The 22,537-nt window shown below is 30.0% G+C and overlaps 1 long non-coding RNA gene across 1 annotated transcript; it reads left to right on the top strand.

Moving 5' to 3' along the window:
• Window positions 1-1,623: 1,623 nt before the first annotated feature.
• Window positions 1,624-6,779, top strand: LOC146909254 (uncharacterized). The gene is made up of 7 exons (XR_015020029.1): window positions 1,624-2,016; window positions 2,158-2,199; window positions 2,592-2,741; window positions 3,107-3,191; window positions 4,565-4,669; window positions 5,292-5,369; window positions 6,600-6,779. It is a non-coding gene; the product is annotated as an uncharacterized LOC146909254 (long non-coding RNA).
• The last annotated feature ends 15,758 nt before the right edge of the window (window positions 6,780-22,537 follow it).

The following is a 22,537-nucleotide window of genomic DNA, read 5'->3' as shown; positions in this document are numbered from 1 at the left end:
GGTATAGATACACTCATACACCAACATAACGAAATAAGGATTAGTAGATAACTAGTGGGTTCTTTAGATAACAAGTGGGTTTTTAGTACTAAAAACCCACTTGTTATCTATAAATCTTATTTCGTTATGTTGGTGTATCTATTTTGTTATATTGATGTACCAACAAAACAACTTTAAATAGAATGAAACAATGACTCGTAGAAAAAATTTAATACTTTCAAAAGGACAATCTTTCTTTGATTCGACCAAAACAAAATTCCAAAATGATAATATACGTGTATTATCACCAATTGACAACCCAAATATTTAAAAAGTAAAACATATATTTTGCAATTCAACACAAATTTTGCCTCATTTAAGTAAGAAACATCAACATTAACACCAACTAGCAGACTTTTGTGGAAGTTTACATTCAATCCAGATAACAACTCAAAAGGTAAAAGGGTAACTTTAATGGTGCAAATATTACACCAACTTTTCCTACCAATAATCAACGTATCATCTGCAAATTGAAGATGACTAACTTTAAAAACTTCATCATTACCCACTTTAAACCCATAAAACTTTTCTAATCTAATTGCATCCAAAAATAATAAATTAAACCCTTCAACCCCACGACACATATAGCATTATTTAGTCGTCCTACCATTTACAAGAACCGATGTCGTGGTTGTCCTTGGAAACTTAGACATCCAATCCGTTCATTTAAGAGAATAATTCATTTTTTCCATTATTGAATCATAAATCATGATTCTTCTTTTTAGCTTCACCTACAACATTGTTTGCAATCAGTACCCTATCGATAATGTGTCTTACTTCACAAAAGTGATTGAGTTACAAACACACTTCCTGATAATAATTTTGCAAATGGTTTGTCAAACATTTTGAAATTACCTCATACATACAACCAACCAAAGGAATAGGTCTAAAATCCAGCAAAGATTGAGGACTTATCTTATTCGAAATCCAAGTTACATACGTGTTATTCAACCCACACACCAAACTTCTGTTATCATGGAATTCCTAAAAGAACTTCCAAAAATCTTCTTTAAGCTCTTCCTGATATTCTTTTTAAAAATTGAAATTTACACTATCCGGTCTTGGGATCTTGAAACTATCACAATTCTAAATTGTTTGCTTAGTTTCCTCCAAAGAAAACTTGAGTTAAGGAAACTCCCTCTGACTCTGAAATACTATGAATAGGCGTTGAACACATCTTAATCTTAATCTTAATAATATACAAGCATGGAGACACAAATAGGAAAATTTTCAAACTCAATCCTATGTGTAACAATTCTAAGCCACCTACAAGTCCTTATCACATTTTGTAAAACTCATTTTAACATCACTTATAGTAATAGGGACCACAAAACCATAACAATTTCAAATGTACACAATAAAAAAAACATCAAAATTCATTTTAGATCATAAAAATTTGAATGTGTTAATTTCCCTCTAAGAAATGTCATTTTCAGGTGTATTATTTAGAAAAAAACAAATTTCCAATTTAAAATGAGGCCCACTAATCTTAAGCCCAACACTCTAACCCAACATTTTTCAATCTTTTTATGAGAAACAATAAATGTAAACAACAAAAAGGGAAGACTTCTGTCTCACGCTGAAATTGGAAAAAACCACAGTCCCTTTCTCACTGTACACACAGAAACACACTTTCTCTTCTATGATTCCCTTCTTCAAACTTCTGCAACACACTAAATCCCCCTTTTCAATTTGAATTTGAATTTTGAATCTCTCACATTTGCCTCCTTACTCTCTCTTATCTTCCTTCTCCATTATTCATAATCATCTCTCTCTCTCTCTCTCACCTTTTCTACTTTCAGAATCACACATTTCTGCCATTCCAGTTTCTTCTTCACATCTTTTTCAATCAACAACATGAATTAACCCTAAATCCGAAGAAGAAAAAAACCATTTCAGTTTCACAATCACCAATATCAATGTATAACCACTCTCTGATGATATCGACGATGAAGAAGCACGCTAACGGCGAGAGAGGTAAGAATTCTAAATTCTTTTTTCTCTTTGAATTCCTGATTTTTGTTCATGTTCAAGCTATTGAAATCTTCTCTTACTCTCTCTCTCTCTCTCTCTCTCTCTCTCTCTCTCTCTCTCTCTCTCTCTTTGTTGTTGTTACAGTTTGGAAACTACAATATCTTCATCAGTTTGGATATTTTCAAGGTACCCCTTATACTCCATAGTTGTTCTATTTTTTATTTCGGATTTATATTTTAGAATATTGAGTTTGTGGATTGAAGTTGGTCTAATTATGAAAATGGTGTTGAATTTGTTTTAGTTTTGTATTTGATTTGATTTATTTATTGTGAAATTTAGCACTCACCAAATGTTTGAGAAAATGTCACAGTAAAAAGAATGTTAGTTTTGATATTGATTTTGTTTTGGATTTGTGTTGTTGATCTTCCTCTCCATCTAAATTTTCAGATTGCTATTTCATCCACTTTTTGATGTAATATTTCATTCCAAACACAATATGTAATTTGTTGATTTGGTTTATCTTTATCTGTTCATTTATTTTTGAATCTAATGAGTTTAATAAAAAATCATCCAAACAGGCCGTGTCAAGTTCTTGGACTTTTCTTCCATAGTGACACACAAATCTGAAGAAGAACTCAAGGCGGATCCTGATTCTGATAAGTGTTACAATCTCACTCTAGGACCTTCTTTCAAAGATGGATCCTCTAACAAATACTGCACTCTACGGTGTAAGTTACAAAGCAAAATAATCCTTTTATAATATTGTGTTTGGAATGTTTGCATTTGTTTCCTAATTGTTCCTATCAACATGAAAATTCATGCTTGATTTGAAATAAATATATTGTTGCTTTTTTAATTTGGCTTCTATAATATATTGATTTTGTTTTTGTTGAACTTTTGAGTTTTTTGAAGAAGAAAATATGATTTTCTTTAGTTAATTTGGAGTGTGTCAGATTCAGCATCTCAACCTCACTGTTGTTGAACCAATTAAACTTACGTTTTATTGTTCTTTCCATGTTCGTTATTTATAGTTTTGTATCCGGTTGCCATGAGATTGAGTTTTAATTATTTTCATACAATGATCTATTTGCAGATACTACATTGGATGATATATATGGTCAACTCAGGAAGAAATAATGAAGGATCTCATCATTGATATTTAGCATTGTTCTAATTTGGTTTGTTCTAATGACTCACTGCCTAAATATGATTTTATTGGTGTTATTTGATCCTTAAGATATGCAATTTTGAACATAGTTTATTTATTTGACTAGAATTTTATGTTATTTGTGTGAATTAATATTTAACGACTATGCAATATGCACCTTGAAGATCATATCATATATCATATCTCTTGCATCAATCATGTTGCATTGTGATTTTTATGTTTAGCGTGTTATTTGTTATTTGTTTAGCGTGTTTTTTGTGAATGATCCTAAACATTCAACAAAAAATTTCTGAATTAGATTCCAGATCATTCAGCTGAAAATTAGCACTGATTTTTGTGATGATGTGCTTTATTGAACGTAAGTTTTTGTAATTTGTCTTCTTCTTAACATAATCTTCATTTTGTTTATTAGAAACACATCTTTTACGTTGCTGTCTATTTGTTTGCAATTTTAAATTCATTCATTTGAGAAAAATCCCAAGTTGTTTCCATTTTATGAGAAGAACGAACGAGGACATCTTAATAATATACAAGCCATCCTCCATTATCTATCGAAGTTTAAATCCTTACGAATTTTAAACAGACTTATTTATAACCTATTTCAAATTGATGAGTATGTGAAACGGTTATGTGAAACTGATGAGTATTTATATGCCTAACGAAATTAACAATATCACATCCCATGTTCTGAGCTGATAATGTTTGTGTCATTAACAATCTTTGATTTTTGTGATTTTATGGTTTGTTATTATTATTTTGTGGTAACACAGTGAGCTGGTGTTGTAGCTTTTGAGATATGGATAGATCTGAAGTTACTATTACCTCTCTTCACTTTGTAGCTTTGATTTTGATTATCAGTCATGGTCTGAACCATTTGGATATACTATATTTTCCCCTTTTATTGCTGGAAATTAATTCTCGAAGTGGGTTATAAAAGTGACACATCTTAGTTATATTTTTTTATACAAGCCTGAATTATGGGCTATTTGGCTATAGGTAGAAAAAATATATTGGCATTGTTAGGAAGAGAAGAGAGGTTGTTGGTTTCCTGTTTTTGCCCTTCTCTAAGCATTAATATTAGCTTTAGATATGATAGGTTGTTGGTTTCCTGTTTTTGCAATTCTATTTTTGCGATTCTATATTTGAAAAAATGTTTACATGATTTATTTTTTCGATTTAATTTGATTTCTGGAATTTGTTATTAAGATGCTTCTTAATCATTTATCGTTGTCTTCAAATTTGTTTGAATAATTTCCTTATCACTTTTGTTTTCATTAAATATGTTTTTCAAAAGTTTTAATTTGAATGTTTTTGACATTTTAGTGATGTGTCTTATTATTCTTTTATGAATTTAGTTATTGATGTTTTTTTTTTGTTTTCTAGATATTAAGATGAGTGAACAAGAACATGCGAGACTATCTACACCTTGGATGTTGATTCATGTCTCGAGAAGATCACAGGAGATTGAGAAATTGCAATTTGCAACAGGTTGTGTTCCATGTCTCAATTTTCATTTTTTATTTTATTTCAGAATTAACCTTTTGATTAATAAAAGAATTTCTGTTCAGTTCATTTGTTCCTGGTTTTTTGGGTTTCTCTTTATAACTATAATTCTAGATACACAAAACAAGTAATTAGAGGCATCAACATTGAAATTTGATATCTTAGGATAGTTTCTTTTTTGCCGTTTTAAAGACTACTTTGAAGCTAGCTTTGACTATTGATTGCTTTTAACATTTTCATAATAGATTCGATGGATAACGGGATCAATCTTAATAACATTCTGTTCTGATTTTCTTTTTTCCTTATGTTTGCAAGAAATCAATTTTGGTGATGTGAAAACCATTTTGCTTCTAACATTTTAATTTGTTTGTTCAATTTTGTATTGCTACTATACTCAAGAATAAAAGCAAAAAATTGTAATTATTAGTAATTACTTCCAAAGAAAGAACACCAATTTTGCAAAAGGATCAACGATTTAGAGAGCCGAATGGTCTCATTAATTATGTGTCGGATATGGAATCAACATATCATAAACTCCTCTGCTTCTGTTCATTTTTAGTCATAATATATATATAGATGTATGATTTTCTCTTTTCATTTTCGTCAGTAAAAGGTGGAAAAGGGTTTCTATTGGATTGTTGAGGAACAGATTGGGAGAGCATAATGACATAATCTAAAGCCAAAAGTATGTATCTATTTATCTATTTTCACGTGCCTTTGTTTTTCTTGAATTGGTTGTTTTTACCTTTTCTTATAAGAAGCTACTTGGTAATTTATATGTGGAATTTTGTAGACTAAGTGTTGGTTAGTAGCTTTGGGTTGATTTGGATTAAGTTTTGTTTTAGATTTTTTCAATATTTGGATTCAGTTTGTATATAAACAAGTGTTCTTAAATTGTGATTATTTCTTCTTATTTGTATGCGGCTTGGCCAATTTACAAATTTGGGACAATGGACAAAAAAGGTAAGTGCTTTTTATGACCAATATTAATAGATTGTTATACTGCAGCATGCAGCGTATTTTACTGGACTAATGTTTAGTTGATTTTACAATTTAAATTACTTGACTTGAAATATTTGAAGATATTTACACGTGAAACATTTTCAGTTACGTTATCCTTTTTTTATGTTCTTTATTTTGTTCTTTTATTCAAAGTGATACAAAGGCAGTAAAACTAAGTACTATTAGGACTGTCATTAACCAGTTCAAGTGGTTTTGATCTGCATATTGTCAAGACTTTTTGGATCAAAATTATCAACAATGATTCTTTTTTTTAGGGATAGAGAATGATGAAATTGGGACAAATACCTCAATGTCATTATCACCCTTATATTAGGATCTTCATTTAACAACGATTCTGTAAGAATTCGGACATAGCTAGATGATTGATGGGTGTGTGAAAAGTTTTTATGTAGCTTGGCTGTGATATGAAACAATAAACCCTTTGAAATAAGCATTCATAATTCAAGTCGCTTGGATCTCTTTGCATTTGAGTTTTTCCTAAAAGTTTGACCCTTTTTTTTTCCCACCTCTCTATGTATGTATGCTTTTTCTTTAGTAATACTTTTTTGTTTTTGAATTTGTGATAATATTTGCTAGCATAGGCTTTGAATTTGTAATATGAATTTCCTCACTTAAGTTTCACCATTGAAAACAATTGAAAATTAAGAAACATTATATTAGAAGAAATTTTTTCTCATCAATCATTTACAACTTAGTTGTTTTACTTCACATGTTATTTTACCATTTCAATGACAGCAAATAAAGGTGGGAAAATTATACATAGCCATGTTTGATTGTTATTATTTGTAGCTTCTTTCAATTTGATAATGATACCCAACTTACAAGATTTGAATAGACTTTTCTGTCATATATTGTTGTCAGTTGTGTTCTCTCACAATTTCTTTCTTTGCAGCTAAGGGTAAATGGAAAGCAAATGGTGGAGGATTTAAGTATTAAGATCCTGTAACTATCAACCTTAGAATCATTCAAAACTTTTGTTTTAAGTCTGTTTTTGTTAGGGCCATAATTTTTGTATTATTTGATCTCTTTTGGAACTGTATTTGGATGAATAATAGTTGTTAACTTGAGAGCATTGGATATTCATCAAAATAATTGAAATAAAAGAATAATTGAATAATTGATGTTAGACAAGCAAGTTTTATAGTATCCTCTGTGTCTTGATCAACAAAATTAAATAATAATTGAAATAAATTTTAAGTCTTTGAAGTTATAGATAGTGATCAACGATTTTAACCATGGGTTTCTTCAAACATTTAATAGACAAGTTTCTTATTTTTATACCATGGTCTCTCTTTGTGTAAGAATGAAGTTGTATGGTTCATATTAACTACAAACACTATGATTCAAACACGGGATGCTTTAGGTATTCGATTTAAGATCAAAGTGCTATATTCCTCAAACATGAGGCTATAAGTATTTAATTTATGTTTCTATTTATAATGAATGTATAATCATATTGTTATTAACATTTGTATTCAATATATTGGATATATTTAAATAAGATATACAATTAATTTTATTTATAAAAAATCTAAATTTATATTCATTTATATTTTCCATTCATTTCTTTATATTAACTACAAATACTATGATTCAAATACGGGAGGCTATATGTATTTGATTTGATTTAACATCAAAGTTTTATATTCCTCAAACATGGGGATATCAGTATTTAATTTATGTTTCTATTTATAATGAAGGTATAATTATATTGTTATTAGCTTTTGTATTCAATATATTGATCAATAATAGTTGTGTACAAAAAAAATGAATATTGATCAATAATAGTTGTGAACTATGTTAATGATTTAGACTAAATTAAACTATATGTCAAACGATGACATCGTTATTTTGATGATGACATTATAATCCGATTTGTTTAACAAGTGTAGTAAACGTTATTATTTTCAAGGTATGTTAAGAGTAATAATTTGTTAACGTCATATAAAATCGTTTTGTTCGCCCGTGCGTTGCACGGGTGGAAATACTAGTAACTGACATACACATACTTCTCTTTCGAAATGCTTAAAGAAATTAAAAACCTCCCCTGTAACTTATCCACCCCTTCCACCCTTTCCCCATTTACCATAATGCTTAAGACATCTGATAACAAATTTGATAAGTGCACCAAACCATAAGTAATAAAGTGATAACTTATCATCTTCATAAGGATTGTCGTCAACTAAGCAATTTGCCTAGATAACACATAGCCTACTGATACTGGATCGTAGAAACTTCCCAGATCTTCTAACTTTCTAGGGGTTCCCAATTAAATACAACACACAATTTTTGGTAATGGATACTAAAAACTTACTCTGATGGTTTTTATTGGATAGAAATTACAACACATCCCAACAGTTTCCCGGATCTTCATCCGATGGTTTTGCTTCCTTTTAGGATATTTCACACACTTTAGGTACTTCCTTTTAGTCTTGTCTTGGTTCCCTGGTATCACGGCTTAAAGTACATCTGTTTTACGTATATCAAATCTAGTAAAAATAATTAATAAACCATCAATTTAAGTTGAAAATGCACACAGCATAGCATTCAGTGGAACAGATGTATCAGGCAGTCTAGACAGAAAGTAACAGGACGTGATGATATGGATACAAGAAAATGTGATCTAAGGATCACTAGCAATTTCATTCCTCAAACAAGCACCCAATTGCTCGGAAGAATCCATGTTTTGTGAAGGACAAACAATTTCCACGCCAAGAATCTAAATTCTATAATCATGCTCTACAGGTCAGTTAAAAAATCTAGTGCCCTAACACTAGGTGCATAGTGGCATATATCCCTCAAAAAAATGCATTTCATGTCATGAGACTCGTGACAGTGGATCACAAATGAGACATTGAACACATGGCCTCACATGGAACAGAAGCAGAATAATTGCACGTCTCTTCAATGGTGATGCTAGCTTATACTACCAGAAATACAAAAAACAAGTAGGCTGGTCAACCTTGCACTTCTACTGGAACATTAAAACAAACACCGGCATAACATTAAACTTGTCTCTCTATCATTTAAAGCATAAACATAAGAAAGAATAGGCTGAATTATATACATTGTACACTAATCAACTGGAAAATCGAGGACAAAGTACAAACATTGAACAAAGCCCAGCAGTCGTCTACAGCTGATCTATGCACTTCCATGCTCGACAACTGAAGGCAACGTATCTTTAACCTATAATGAAAAATTGTATGGTGTGAACTTATCTTACTATCATGTAACGAGTACATGATCAAACTTTTTATAAAAATATTTCGACCCTTCACCGGCTATCGTACCCAGTACTACATAAAACTTATGAGAGATTGTCATGCTATCAAATAAATAACTTGGAGAGTGTATAAAAAGAGGTAGAAGTTAAGTAGACTGCAAGCTAGGATTTCAAAACAACCTCAGACCAAAGAGAAAACAATGGCAGAATTAAGGACCTTAACCTGGATAAATCACTAATGTATTTGGTCTGACATTTCGAATTCGAAACCATAGCTTGGGATATTTGAAATGCAAAACTAAACATGTACTAATTTCATGCCCTCAATTTAACTTGAAAGTCCATGAGAGAATTGCCAAAGTTATCCATCTTAAAGTGTAGTTGAAGAACACGGAATCCATGAACCTCGATTATATTCATTTACCCACAACATTATATTATATCTGCTGTTTATCAATATTTGTTGTCTATGAAGCAGTCATATATATCAAGCTGGCTCAAACTAGATTCAAGAGCATGAGCTTTTCAAACACTACCGAATAGTACTTTTTTATCTCCACTAACACATCACACACCATATAGTTTCCTCCGGCAAAAACAGAAGTAGATTGGCTACAATCACACATTTACGCTATTGTGAATCTAACATTTTAACTGTGTGTTTTGAACGCATTTTGCCAGCCAAGTCAAAATATGATCATTCACATAACATTCAGCCTTCAATTACCCAGAAATATTGGTCAACTATTAACGGATTTATGAAACAACTTTTAACTTTGTTTTAAAACAGCAAACGTGGCATGCTTAATTACTTCATTGGCGATTTGACTAGTTAGAGATTCAGGCTCTGACATGCTTATTCTTGAAAACAGATGAAAATAAATATGAAGTGACATGGAACAATTCATAAAATGATTGAGTCAAACCATGTGAGTAAACTTCAGTTTATGATTGATTAATTATTGTATCTATAATCAGGGCCGGACCCTAGGGGGTGCAAGCAGCGCTATAGCACCGAGCCTCCCCAGGGTATGGGCCTCCAAAAAAAATTAATAGCCCAGTACCCCCCACTAATAAAAAAAATACTCTTTCTCTAATACATACCAACGCGCGTTCTATTCCTCTCACCATCAGTGTTTCGTTTTTCTTTTACTTCATTTCATGGAATTGGCTATTTTTGTTGAATGTTAAAATTGCTAAATGCTGGAATCGAGTTTGATAGAAATTAATTTTATGAGTTCTTCAAATAGAGATTAATTTTATGAGTTTTTCAAATTGCTAAATTGGCTGATTTATGATTTAATTTTACGAGGCTGACAAGTTCAAATAGAGATTAACGTTTTCCCCTTTCCAAAACAACACTGACATTGTTCTTTTAAAAAAAAATACATCTTTATTTTATTATGGCCTCATTTCAATTCCAGCACCGAGCCTCCATATTCGTAGGAACGGCCCTGTCTATAATAATATTATTTTAATTAGCTATAACTTGATGAAAGTATTCTGCAACAAGTATCTTCTCCCTGAGAGAATATCCATGTATCAACATGTGGTGCATTTGCTTCTTCTTTTTTATAGGTGTGTTTGGATTCGCACGAGGCCTTGGATTGGGTTATTGTTGTTTTTGGATTTCCAAACTGTTGTATTTGGATTTCCAAATTCTATTATCTACCGAAGTTGTTACTAGGTTGAGTCACGACCAGGTCGCTCTCTTTAAGACGTTTCGTGGCACTACCCAAAGTTGTGCAAGGTAGACTATCAACCACGCCGCCTCCAGGATAAAACAAGCCCAGCTACAACTGTGCGGTTAACTACTGCACTGTAGAAAACCGTTCGAGAATTACACCTTCAAATATGGTACTAAGACCACTCTTTAATACTGAAACCACTTTAATATGGTATTATTACCATTCTATTATGGTGCTAAGACCACTCAAATATGGTGTTTCCACCATTCTAACCCTTAAGTTCTCCAAACTATCAATATGGTACTATGACCACTCAAATATGGTGTTACCACCATTTCTCCTCAAATAGAAAAATATTGTTATAAAATTTATATACCGTTAAGATCATTCTTTATTCCGACGGGACATTATTATTCCAAGAGGACTGCTATATGTCCCGAAAGAATTCTTCAAGAAAGATCACGAAAAACCATTCTGTCCAATTAAAGTTTCTGCTGGCCGGAATACAAGGCATCCTTGGTGTTATTTTGTTTTTTATTAAATCTGATTGTTATTATTTTATGATGAAGCGGTGGAATTTTTTTTTTATGAAGCGGTCAATCATTTAAAACATAAGATCCAATGGTTGTCAATCTGCCAACTCTCTCGGGAAGCTTTCGGGAACACGCCTGTCGCTGTATCTAGCATTATTCTTATTCCAAATAGGGACTATGATCTTAAAAGTACTCTTTATTCCGAAGGGACATATATTACTGAAGGGACTATGAACTTAAGACCATTCTTAATTCCGAAGGGACATTAAACCGAAAAGGGACTATGGTCTTAAGAACACTCTTAATTCCGAAGGGACAGAAAGGAGTAGAAAAAGGAGAAGGACTTGTTAAACAAGTCGAAGGAGGGAGAAGAGATGAAAGACTCGTCAACACAAGTCAAAAAATGGAGAAGAGAGAAAGAGTTCCCGACAACTCAATGAAACTCTTTGGTGTGTGGAATGCACTGTGTGAGCTCTCTATTTATAGAGAAAATTCACAACTAATAAGTGAGAAACTTTGGGAACAAGTAATACATTACTTTGTAATTAAGTAATTCACATATTAGATCTAATACAAAAATATCTCAATTGAGTACCAAAATATATTATATTTAGTACAAAAATATTTTAGCAAAACTTGGGGACTAAGAAAGTACTTTCTAATAATGATTAAATTAATTATTTAATTTATCATTTCCAAATAATAAAATATATATCAATATATATTTTTCTCTAGTGCTTATGTACCCCCATTAATTAGAGGTACACCCCCACTATATAAACACTATTAATGTGTGTGTTCCATCCGATGTGGGACTTCCACTTTTTTCAATTCACACAACACTAGTTCTACCCAACATGGGAATTTGTGTTTAGTCTTTTTACTCAATTTCCACACATGTTCCAACAGTTTTATTATGAGATCAAGAACAAAGTGAAAAGAGAGAGAAAAACCCAGAGTTGAACCGAAGAGAAAGTTAGTTAGATTGAAGCTATTTATAGAAAAAGCTAGATAACTAGATTACTTGAATAGCAAGTAAGCGGTTATAACTAGCTTCTACTAAGTCTAAGGCCAATTTGTATTCTCTATGCTTGATGAGCTGGCTTGGTGACTTGCTATATTCTTTGGAAGCTTGTTGTGAGTTGAATCAATAGTATCCTCTAATAGGTTTCAATCACAGCTTGCGTCTTGCTCGTGGGAAGGTATTTCTTATCATGATTTTACTTTGAGCTTATGAGTCATATAATGAAGTTATGGGAAAAAGTGATTGAATGCCTACTAAGAAAAAAAGACTCAAGTTACTGATAACCAATTTGGTATTGGGAGATTGACTGTGGAAGTAGTAATCTACTTATTATGACAGATGATGGAGTGGTATCCTATGAATAAAAAAGACTTTCACTTAATTTTCATTGATTTAGAGAACGTGTATGAATCAAAAAGAGTTGATCCTCTAATAAGCTGCAAAGTTTAGTCAAATCAAAATCAACAATTTTAGGATTGAAATCTCATCAAGCTTTTCATACCCTAAGGTCTCTTTTTTTCAAGTCAACAAATATCTTTCAAGAGATTCTATTCCCTGTGTATTCATAAACAAAGGCAATAAAGTTTCTTTCTAAACAAAATTCATATAGCCTAGCAAGATTGGAGTGATGAAGGTGCTTAAATGGAGGTTCATGTGTTTGAGAAACAAGATACATTTTATGGATTTAAATCGGGTATAAGGAATAAATTATCTCTTTTTAATTATTGTCAAGAACTATATTGTCAATGTATTCAATCACATCACACATAGGTAATATAGTAAAATGTTGGACTGAGACGTTGGATAAAAACAATACATGTCAACAAAAAAAAATAACAATTTTTTTACGTATATTCAATTAAGGACTAAAGTGTCCCAATTTTTTTTCTAGAGAGTAAAAGTTACAATTTGTATTCCTGAGATAAAAAATAAAAAACTTAATAAAAATTATGTTTGAATAGTTTTTTATATCATGTCATATTTTTGGAAAATTATTTATATAATGTTTTTGGATCATGTTAACTTGTGTCCTTAGGACACATGTTAACTTGTGCAGACATGATATATTTTCTATCTTTGTTCAATAATGAGATGAAATTTTGTTTCATCAAAACTATTCAAACGTAGCCCAATTAATTAAAGTTGCTTATTCCGTTGCTTATTATAAATGCTAATAAACTTATAAATGCTAATAAACATTTGTCAAAAAAATAAAATAAATGCTAATAAACGTTGGCTTTACCCTCATTGTTACGGTAGTGTCTTGTGTAGCATCTATATCCCATTTATTTATCTTCTTTTGGCTAATATTATCTACATTCCATTTCTTAATCTTAATTATGGCAACGGAAGGAATCCTTCACATGAAGGGTGGTGTGGGAGAAACAAGCTATGTAAATAATTCCTCACTCCAGGTATTTTTTATTGAGGTAAAAAAGAATAAAATTATATATCTGGAGTATATAATTTTAGGGTTAAATATGTTTTTAGTCTTTATAAATATGTCAACTTTTCATTTTAGTCCCTCTAAAATTTTCCTTCGACTTTTAGTCCCTATAAAATTTTCAATCACTACTTTTTGTCCCTATTTTTAATTTAATTTTTGTATTTTTTAATGAAATTGTGCAGAAATGTGTAAAATATTCTAAAAAAAGTAGATTTTTTTAACAAAACACAAATTAAATATGAATTTTTAACAGTAAAAAATATAAAAATTCATATTAAATTCATGTTTTGTTAAAAAATTCTGATTTTTTTTGGAGTGATTCTTATAATATTTTGAATTTTTCTGAAAATTTTTATTAAATAATATGAATTCTACATATGAGTTTACTTTAAAAGAGGGACCAAAAGTGAAGATTGAAAATTTTATAGGGACTAAAAGTTGAAGGAAAATTTTAGAGGGACTAAAACGAAAAGTTGAGATATTTATAGGGACGAAAAACATATTTAACCCATAATTTTATTCTTTTTTACCTCAACCTAGTTATTTGTGATATTTTTTGGGTAACCAAATTTGACATAAAATTCTCAAATTAAGATTGTGTTTCTGGTATGCTTCCCGGTGTTGTTGGAAAGAAGCTCAGTGAGAAACATATCCCAATGGCCACTCAAACGATACTGAAAACATTTTATTATTTTAAAGCAGCCTAACCTCTCCTTTATGTATTGTTTTATTCATAGATCAATTACATGTTTATCACTTTTTTATGTGTCCAAATTTTAAATGAAAAAATTGAACTTGTTTAATATGAAGTCTCTGTCCAAAAAAAAGTATCAAGTCAAGTCTTACCTTTTTAATATTGGATATCTTTCCTTTTTTATTATTATAGAATTTCCGGTGTTATTAAAAATAGTAAAGGTTTACATTTTAAACCTTTTTGGGAATTTCTTCAAAAAATACCTTTTAGACAAACTAGGTATTAGGTAAAACTATAGTCTATGTCACTACCAAAAAAAACTATAGTCTATGTGTTTGGTTAGCGTTGGAATAGCCAACCATATTTCCATCCAACACTCTAAATCTTCACCCCTTTAAAACATCCAAAATACATGACTACTACTTCATTCGGTCTTAAATATAAGCAATTTTTTTCTTCAAATTATTTGAAAAACTGAATAATCTATTTTGTATTTGTATTTTATTTTTGTGGTTGCTGGGGTTTGAACCCCGGACCTTGCATATATTATGCATTGTCCCTACTAACCGAGTTAAGCTCACGAGGACATCTATTTTGTATTATAAATCAAATACAACAATTATTCAATAAATTTTAAAACGAAATATTTGCTTATATTTGAGATCATAGTGAGTAAGCTTGAAAAATATTAAAAGATTGAATCACAAGTTATTTCATTAACTCAGTTGCAATATGTAAGTGAATTTCTCTTTTTTAGATGAATTATGGGTTTTTGTTTTGTTTTCTAGAAATCGTAGGTTAATTTATTCAACGTATTTGCCATTAATTTTTTTTAAGTTTATTCTTGAGTGACCTGGTGTTGCCAGAACATTGATTTAGGGTGTAGATCTTCTCCATTTGTTGAAGAAATTGTAATCTCAATTTCCATTCATAAGAACATGACATGTGGATAAGTCAAAATCGACGGTTCTGATTAATTCAATGAATTATTTTATTTTTATTTTATTTTGATAAACAAAACATAGAAAACCACCCCCTCTTCATTCTCGTTTGGAGTTCAGCACAAGAAAAATTAAGAACCCATTTCCCTGTAACGCAACGCAGCGAGTCACCAATAAAACCCAATCACTCTGTCGTACCGCCGCCGTCGAGATTGTGTTGCCAAACATGAGGTTGTCATTATCGTTCCAATTGTTGTTGTTATTTCAAGTCACTATTGTGTCGTACATCGTAGAGGGTTGGGATTCTTGTTGTTGTCGTAGATGGGTGTCATTTGGTCTGTTTTATGTCCCATCCCAAGGTTAACCTATACCAACTTAGATTGGTTATGATTTATTAATAGTTTAACCCAAAAATCAGAAGATAATGAGATTTAAGATTAATAATTAATAATTCATGTACACACAACACAAATATAAGCAAATATTTCATAATATTAAATATAATCTGTTTTAAATTTTGATTAATAATTACTTGTAGTATATATCTCTGTGTCATTTCATATTTATAAATTAATTCAACCGTTAATTTTACGAAATATTACAAATTCATTCAATTAACTTATCGACAATCAGCTAAAAACTAACTTATTTGCTAGCTACTTTAAGTTTATTTACTATAATTTAGTTTATCCGATATCCTCTCTTTTTTTACAAAACATAGTCTTAACAATGGTCAAACTATAACTCTAGTTATTGTATAATAAATAAAGGATTAAATATGTTTTTGCTCCTTATAAATATGTTAATTTTTCATTTTAGTCCCTTTAAAAAATTTATTCAACTTTTAGTCCCTACAAAATTGTACATCTTCACTTTTTGTCATTTCTTTAAAGTAAACTGATATGTAGAATTCACATTTTTTTAATAAAATTTTATAGAAAAATGTATGATTTTACAAGAATCTCTCCCAATGTGGCGAGAATCAAATGCACCACTCCATCTTAGTCGTAAAGCAATGCTAATATATAAACCAAGTCACATATTCATTCCTCCCTGCCCTTTTATTTGTTGATTTCAATATTATTTTTTTGAGAAAATTAGAATTTATGTGGAAAACAGTTGACAATTAAAAAAATTGGAAACGAAGTGACTGCCAGCCAAAAAAACAAATATTAAATTCATGTAGCATAATAAGTAAACATCGAAAGCCCAATCTAATCTTCTATTCGAAAACAAAAGTTAAACACTTTCATCTTCTTCCACTAACAAGGTAACATAATGCCAATTCTTGATTTATTGAATATGATTAGCCAATTTATCCCACCGGACACCAACGAAGGTAAATGGTACAATCCCAGCGGAAGTAGTTGGTTATTAGAGGAAGTGGTTGATTAATTGATGTATTTGATTTATTTATTTATAATGTATAATAGATACATTAATTATTCAATAAATCTAAAAAATCATATTGGCTTGTAATAGTGATGGGAGCTGGGAGGATATCCCAAATAATTCTCATCCCTATTCGTATTAGTTACAATTTCCAATTGATTATGAAACGATGTCAATAATTATTGTGTTGTTCCTTCAAAAAAAAATTACTGTGTTGTTTACCTCAAAAAAATGACTGCTCCGGATTCTATCACGTTGGGATTAAACGAGTAAATATTGGGCTATATGTTAAACAAAATACAAAGGGACGGGATTTGGTGTTAAAGTAAAATTTGACGATGGCAATAGATCCTGACTCCTCACAAAAAATATCGGCTTAATATATCCCCAGGTCCCTTAACTTATTTTTTCTTCTCACTTCAGTCCCTTAACTATTAAATGTGTCAATTTGGTCCTGTAAGTCCTCTTCCGTTTACTTAGTTGGTCCAATTTTATTAATTTTAAATCCCTACCGTTGGATCAAGGAAGTTCATCATATCTTACCGTGTACCACCAACACCTAAGTATCTGAAATTTAATAGATGAAAAGTGACCCTTTTACCCTTAGTGATCCAAGAAACGCGTGAAATGACAACCATGCCCCTGACTTATTTCTTCTTCTTTCTTCTTCTTACCCCCAACAGCAACAACAACAAGGCTTGCAGAATCACCAATAATCTTCATCCACAATTAATCTTCATCCACACATTAATCTTCATCCACAATTTTCAGATCTGCACATAAACACCATCTCAATTCATTTTTCACCCACGGTAATACACAAACACCTAAAATCACCAAATCTACATCAACTCCACCATCACCTACCTCAAACAACAACATTGCATTCTTTCATCAAAACCCAGAATGACCATTTTCGAATCAAAATAACCCCAATTTACATTGCCAAACACCACAATGGCGAACGCAACAACAACACAACCAGCAAAATTAACAAAAAAAAATTAAGAAAACTATAATACCCAGATCTGAAGATGGGGTTTTATTTTGGGCAAAGAGAGTTTGTTGTTGTTGTGGTGTAATAAAGATGAAGAAATGAACCCCTATAAAGGGTCGACGACGGCGAGCAAACCCTTTGTTGGGTTGTTGTTCATTTTGAGGGCGGCAGAAGGGTTGTTTGGGTCGTGTGGTGGGCGGAGGAAGGTCGTGATGGTGGGTAGTGAAGAAGGTGAAACAGTGCGGCTGTTAGAGAAGAAGAGGGTGATGGTGTTAGTTTTTGGGGTTGGAAGGGAAGGATGGGATGCGGTGGAGTTGTTGAAGGACAGGACGGAAATGGTGAATAAGAGGAGAGGGAAGAAGAAGATGCTGGTGGTGGATGAAGAGAAGGAAGAAGGAAGAAAGAAGAAGAAGGAAGGGGTATAATAGACATTTTCCAATTTTTTAGAATTTTTTTTATTTTTGAAAATTAATTTTCCAATTTTTTCAATTTTTTTAGAATTTTTTTTATTTTTGAAAATTAATTTTACAATTTTTTAGATTTTTTTATTTCTAAATTAATATAAATGGATTTATATTATTTTTAAAAATTAAATTTCAGATACTTAGGTGTTGGTGGTACACGGTAAGATATGATGAACTTCCTTGATCTAACGGTAGGGATTTAAAATTAATAAAATTGGACCAACTAAGTAAACGGAAGAGGACTTACAGGACCAAATTGACACATTTAATAGTTAAGGGACTGAAGTGAGAAGAAAAAATAAGTTAAGGGACTTGGGGATGTATTAAGCCAAAAATATCATCTCCTTTTGATCAATGTGCTTATTACTAATATTAGGTATGTGATATTCAAATAAAACTAATTGTTTTTTTTTTGAATAAAAATAAAACTAATTGTTAATTGCAGAGAAAAATTATAATGGAAGTGAAAACCATACTCGAAGAAAATATGATATTGATGGTGTCCAACAAAAATGTCCAGGGTTGTTGGAAAATAGCCGATTTAGGTTGAAGAAAATATGATATTGATGACCAAATGCACTTATGGTCATCTCTAATATTTTGAACATCATCCACAAAATTAGCTTGAAGTTAAACAATGGGATATCACCTGTATTTCAAATTTATCTCAATGATCTATTTGAAAATGGTTTCAATACAATCTTCAAGTTCCTTCCTGATTTCTACCAACAAGAAAAAGGAGAAAATGTTGGAGAATGCTTCATAAGTGCAACACCAGGAAATTTTTATGGAAGGCTCTTTCCAAATAATTACATCAACTTTTTTCATTCGTCTTCTAGTCTTATTGGCTTTCTCAGGTTAGCTGCCCCAAACCTAATTTTAACTTGTAAATCATATTCTATATATTAAGAAACATGACATCCATAGGAATAAGAGAGAAACTATTAAAAGTTTATTGTATAATTGATAGTAGAAATGAGATAGAAATAAAAAGGGTTAATAGTGTTTTTGGCCCCTGTAATATAGTGCACTTTTGGGTTTAGCCCCCGTAATATTTTTTTTTAGATTCCACCCTTGAAAAATGAAGATTCTTCAGGATTGGCCCCTGACCCCAATGAGTCAGCAGAATCTTTGACGTGGCACCTACGTGGCTTTTTCTTTTTATTTTTTTAATTTTTTTTATGCCACGCGTGTAAATCAATATCCACGTAATTTAAAAATAAAAAAATAAAAAAAATTAATAAAAATGAAAAAAAATCTGAAAAAAATTAAAAAATTCTGGAAAAATTAATAAAAATAAAAAATGATTAAAAAAATAAAATAATCTGATAAAATGAATAAAAAATAATAAAATCTGAAAAAAAATAAAAAATACTGAAAAATACTGAATTTTTTTTCAAAAATCTGGAAAAATTAATAAAAATAAAAATGATTAAAAAAATAAAAAAAATCTGGTAAAATGAAAAATTCTGGAAAAATTAATAAAATCTGGAAAAGATTAATATATATCGAAGTTTTCTAAAAATTAATATATATAGAAACAAAATCATATATCCAGAATTTTTTCATATATATGAATCTGGAAATATTTTAACAAAAAATAAAAATTTAGATTCTTTTCCATAATTTTTTTAAAATTTTCCAGATTTTTTAATCATTTTTACTAATTATTTCAGTTTTTTTTATTTATTCAGAATTATTTTCTTTTTTTTCATTTTTATTAATTTTTCTATAATTTTTAAGATTTTTTTCGTTTTTTAATTTTTTTTTGTAAATATGATTAATCTAAAAATTTCATTTTTTTAAAAATGATTAATCTTTTTAATTTTTTAAATATGATATTTTGAAAATTTCTTTTTTAAAATCAGAAAAAACATTCAGATTTTTGAAATTTAATTTTCAAAATGAAAAATTTGATTTTATTTTAAATTTCAAAATCTTAATTTCATATTTTTTTGAATATTTTAATCCATAATTTTTCTAAATTCTTTTTCAAAATTAAAGAATTAGAAAGAATTCATAATAAATTCTTTTACATAATTAAAGAATCCGAAATTAGGAAGAATTTTATAAAAAAATTTGGAACTGAATAAAAAAAATATTTATAAAAACTTCAATAAATATAATATTGTCTAATTTATTTATTTTGAAAAATTAAGTTCCATAATTTTTTTTAAATATTCCTAATTTCAATTTTTTTTAATTTCAAAAAAGATATCATAAAAGTTGCAGATTTTATAATTGGAGTTTAAAAACATTTATATCCAGATTTTTAAAAATTAAATATTTTCCAGAATTTTTATTTTTTGTAGAAAAAATTTAAAAAAACTTTTTTATTTCAAATATAATCTGAATGTTTTTTAATTTTTTTCGATTTTTTAATTTAAAAAAATATTTTGAATTTTTTTGGATTTTTTAAAATTTTGAAAATTAATTTTTAGATTTTTAAAAAAAAAATTCGTTTTTTTGACTTTTATTTTATTTTTGAATTTTTTTAAAATATAAATTACGTGTAAACTATTTTATACGCGTGGCAAGCAAAAAAAAATGAAAAAAAAAAGAAAAAGCCACATAGGTGCCACGTCAAAGATTCTGCTGACTCATTGGGGTCAGGGGTCAATCCTGAAGAATCTTCATTTTTCAATGGTGGAATCTAATTTTTTTTTTACAGGGGCTAAACCCAAAAGTGCACTATATTACAGGGGCAAAAAACACTATTAACCCTTTTTGCTTGCCCCATTGCACTTGGTCTAACACTATGCCAAAAATGCATTTAACGTGTTTATGTGTGGCATCAATGTCGTACCTAGGACCCTGAATCAAGGGGTACAACTATATAAGGCCAACTTATAATTATAATTATAATCATATACACTACAAAACAACAATTAAGAATCACAAAATATCAACAAATAGCTAATAATCAAGAATCAATAGCAATAACAACTACCAATAGAGAATTACAACTTTGAAATAGCAAGTTAGAAGCACGTTTTACTCTTGTAAATGACGAACCGTTTTTGTAAGGTGGCAAATAAGAAACAGAAGCTTTGTCTAACATGCAAAAGTAAAATGGTCTTCCACCATGAACAAGTGTCTTTTTCACCATTGGATCAATAAATCACATCACATCTCATTTGATTTAATGTTTGATTATTGATTTAAGGGTGAAAAATAACTTGTTAATGATGCAGGCTTATTATCTCACTTGTGGACCATAGAATTGATGAGAAACATAAACATATAGTCGGTTTAGAGTGTCAACTAACATAATAGAATTCAACTATCATAAGTACCTATGGCCTAAACATGCGGTGACTATTCTAAAGAGAGGCAAGGCAAGACCATTTCATAATTTCTGTGCTTGCACCAAATCTGAAGTTACATTGATTTCTAGGTGCAGAATTGCAAGAACAACTAAATTCTTATGTTGATACATCTCGTGTCTTCTTATGGTGATTTATCAATAACTTAAATTTTACTTTCAAAAATAAAACAAACAAATGAGAACCAGGTGAGTTTACATGTTGTCACCTAGTTCAGCATCTCTGACAATAGATTCCTATATTTATTTAAATTTGTATTATGCTCTCGAGCTAGTCTTGTCTCGGTTCCCTGGCATCAAGGTTTAAACTACATGTGTTTTACGTGTATCAAATATAGTAAAAATAAATAATAAACCATCAATTTGGTTGGATGAAAATGCACAAAGCATAGCATTCAGTGGAACAGATGTATCAGGCAGTCTAGACAGAAAGTAACAGGACGTGATGATGTGGATACAAGAAAATGTGAAGAATCCATGTTTTGTGAAGGACAAACAATTTCCACGCCAAGACTCTTGGGCCAAGAATCTATATTCGATCTATAATCTTAGATCATGCTCTACCGACATAACATTAAACTTGTCTCTCTATCATGTAAAGCATATACTCCTTCCGTCCTAAAATGTAAACAACAATTGATCAACAAAAGTTAATGTATTTGGTTCAAAATTTATACCAGATACATCAACTTATGTTGACTCATTTTCGCTTACATTTTGGGACGGAGGAAGTATTTTTTATAAACATTATTTTCATTAGCGACATTCATTTGTCTCGTGCATGTATTCTTTTATAATAAATTATAATTTGTATATCATAATTATTTTCTTTTTTATCTTGAAAATATAAAATAAATATAATTAAATTAATTTATTAGTGACAAACAATTGTCATGTGTATGAAATGTACCTTCAAAACGATATTCTTTGGTGAAAATAATAAAATGACATACTAAAATAAAGATGAAGTTGACAAATAACAATTTTTTACTTTTCATATTAAATGAAAATGGGTAAGAGTTTTTTATATTAAAAAAAGTTTTGTTTAAAAAAAAGATGTAATTGACACATAAAAAAAATAGTGGAATAATTATGCACT

The sequence above is a fragment of the Medicago sativa genome, chromosome 7, assembly GCF_051527215.1.
Source record: "Medicago sativa cultivar Bolivia chromosome 7, Bolivia_mono, whole genome shotgun sequence".
NCBI classification, from domain to species: Eukaryota; Viridiplantae; Streptophyta; class Magnoliopsida; order Fabales; family Fabaceae; genus Medicago; species Medicago sativa.
The sequence above is the reverse complement of the archived record's forward strand: the minus strand, read 5'-3'. Positions and strand labels throughout refer to the sequence as shown.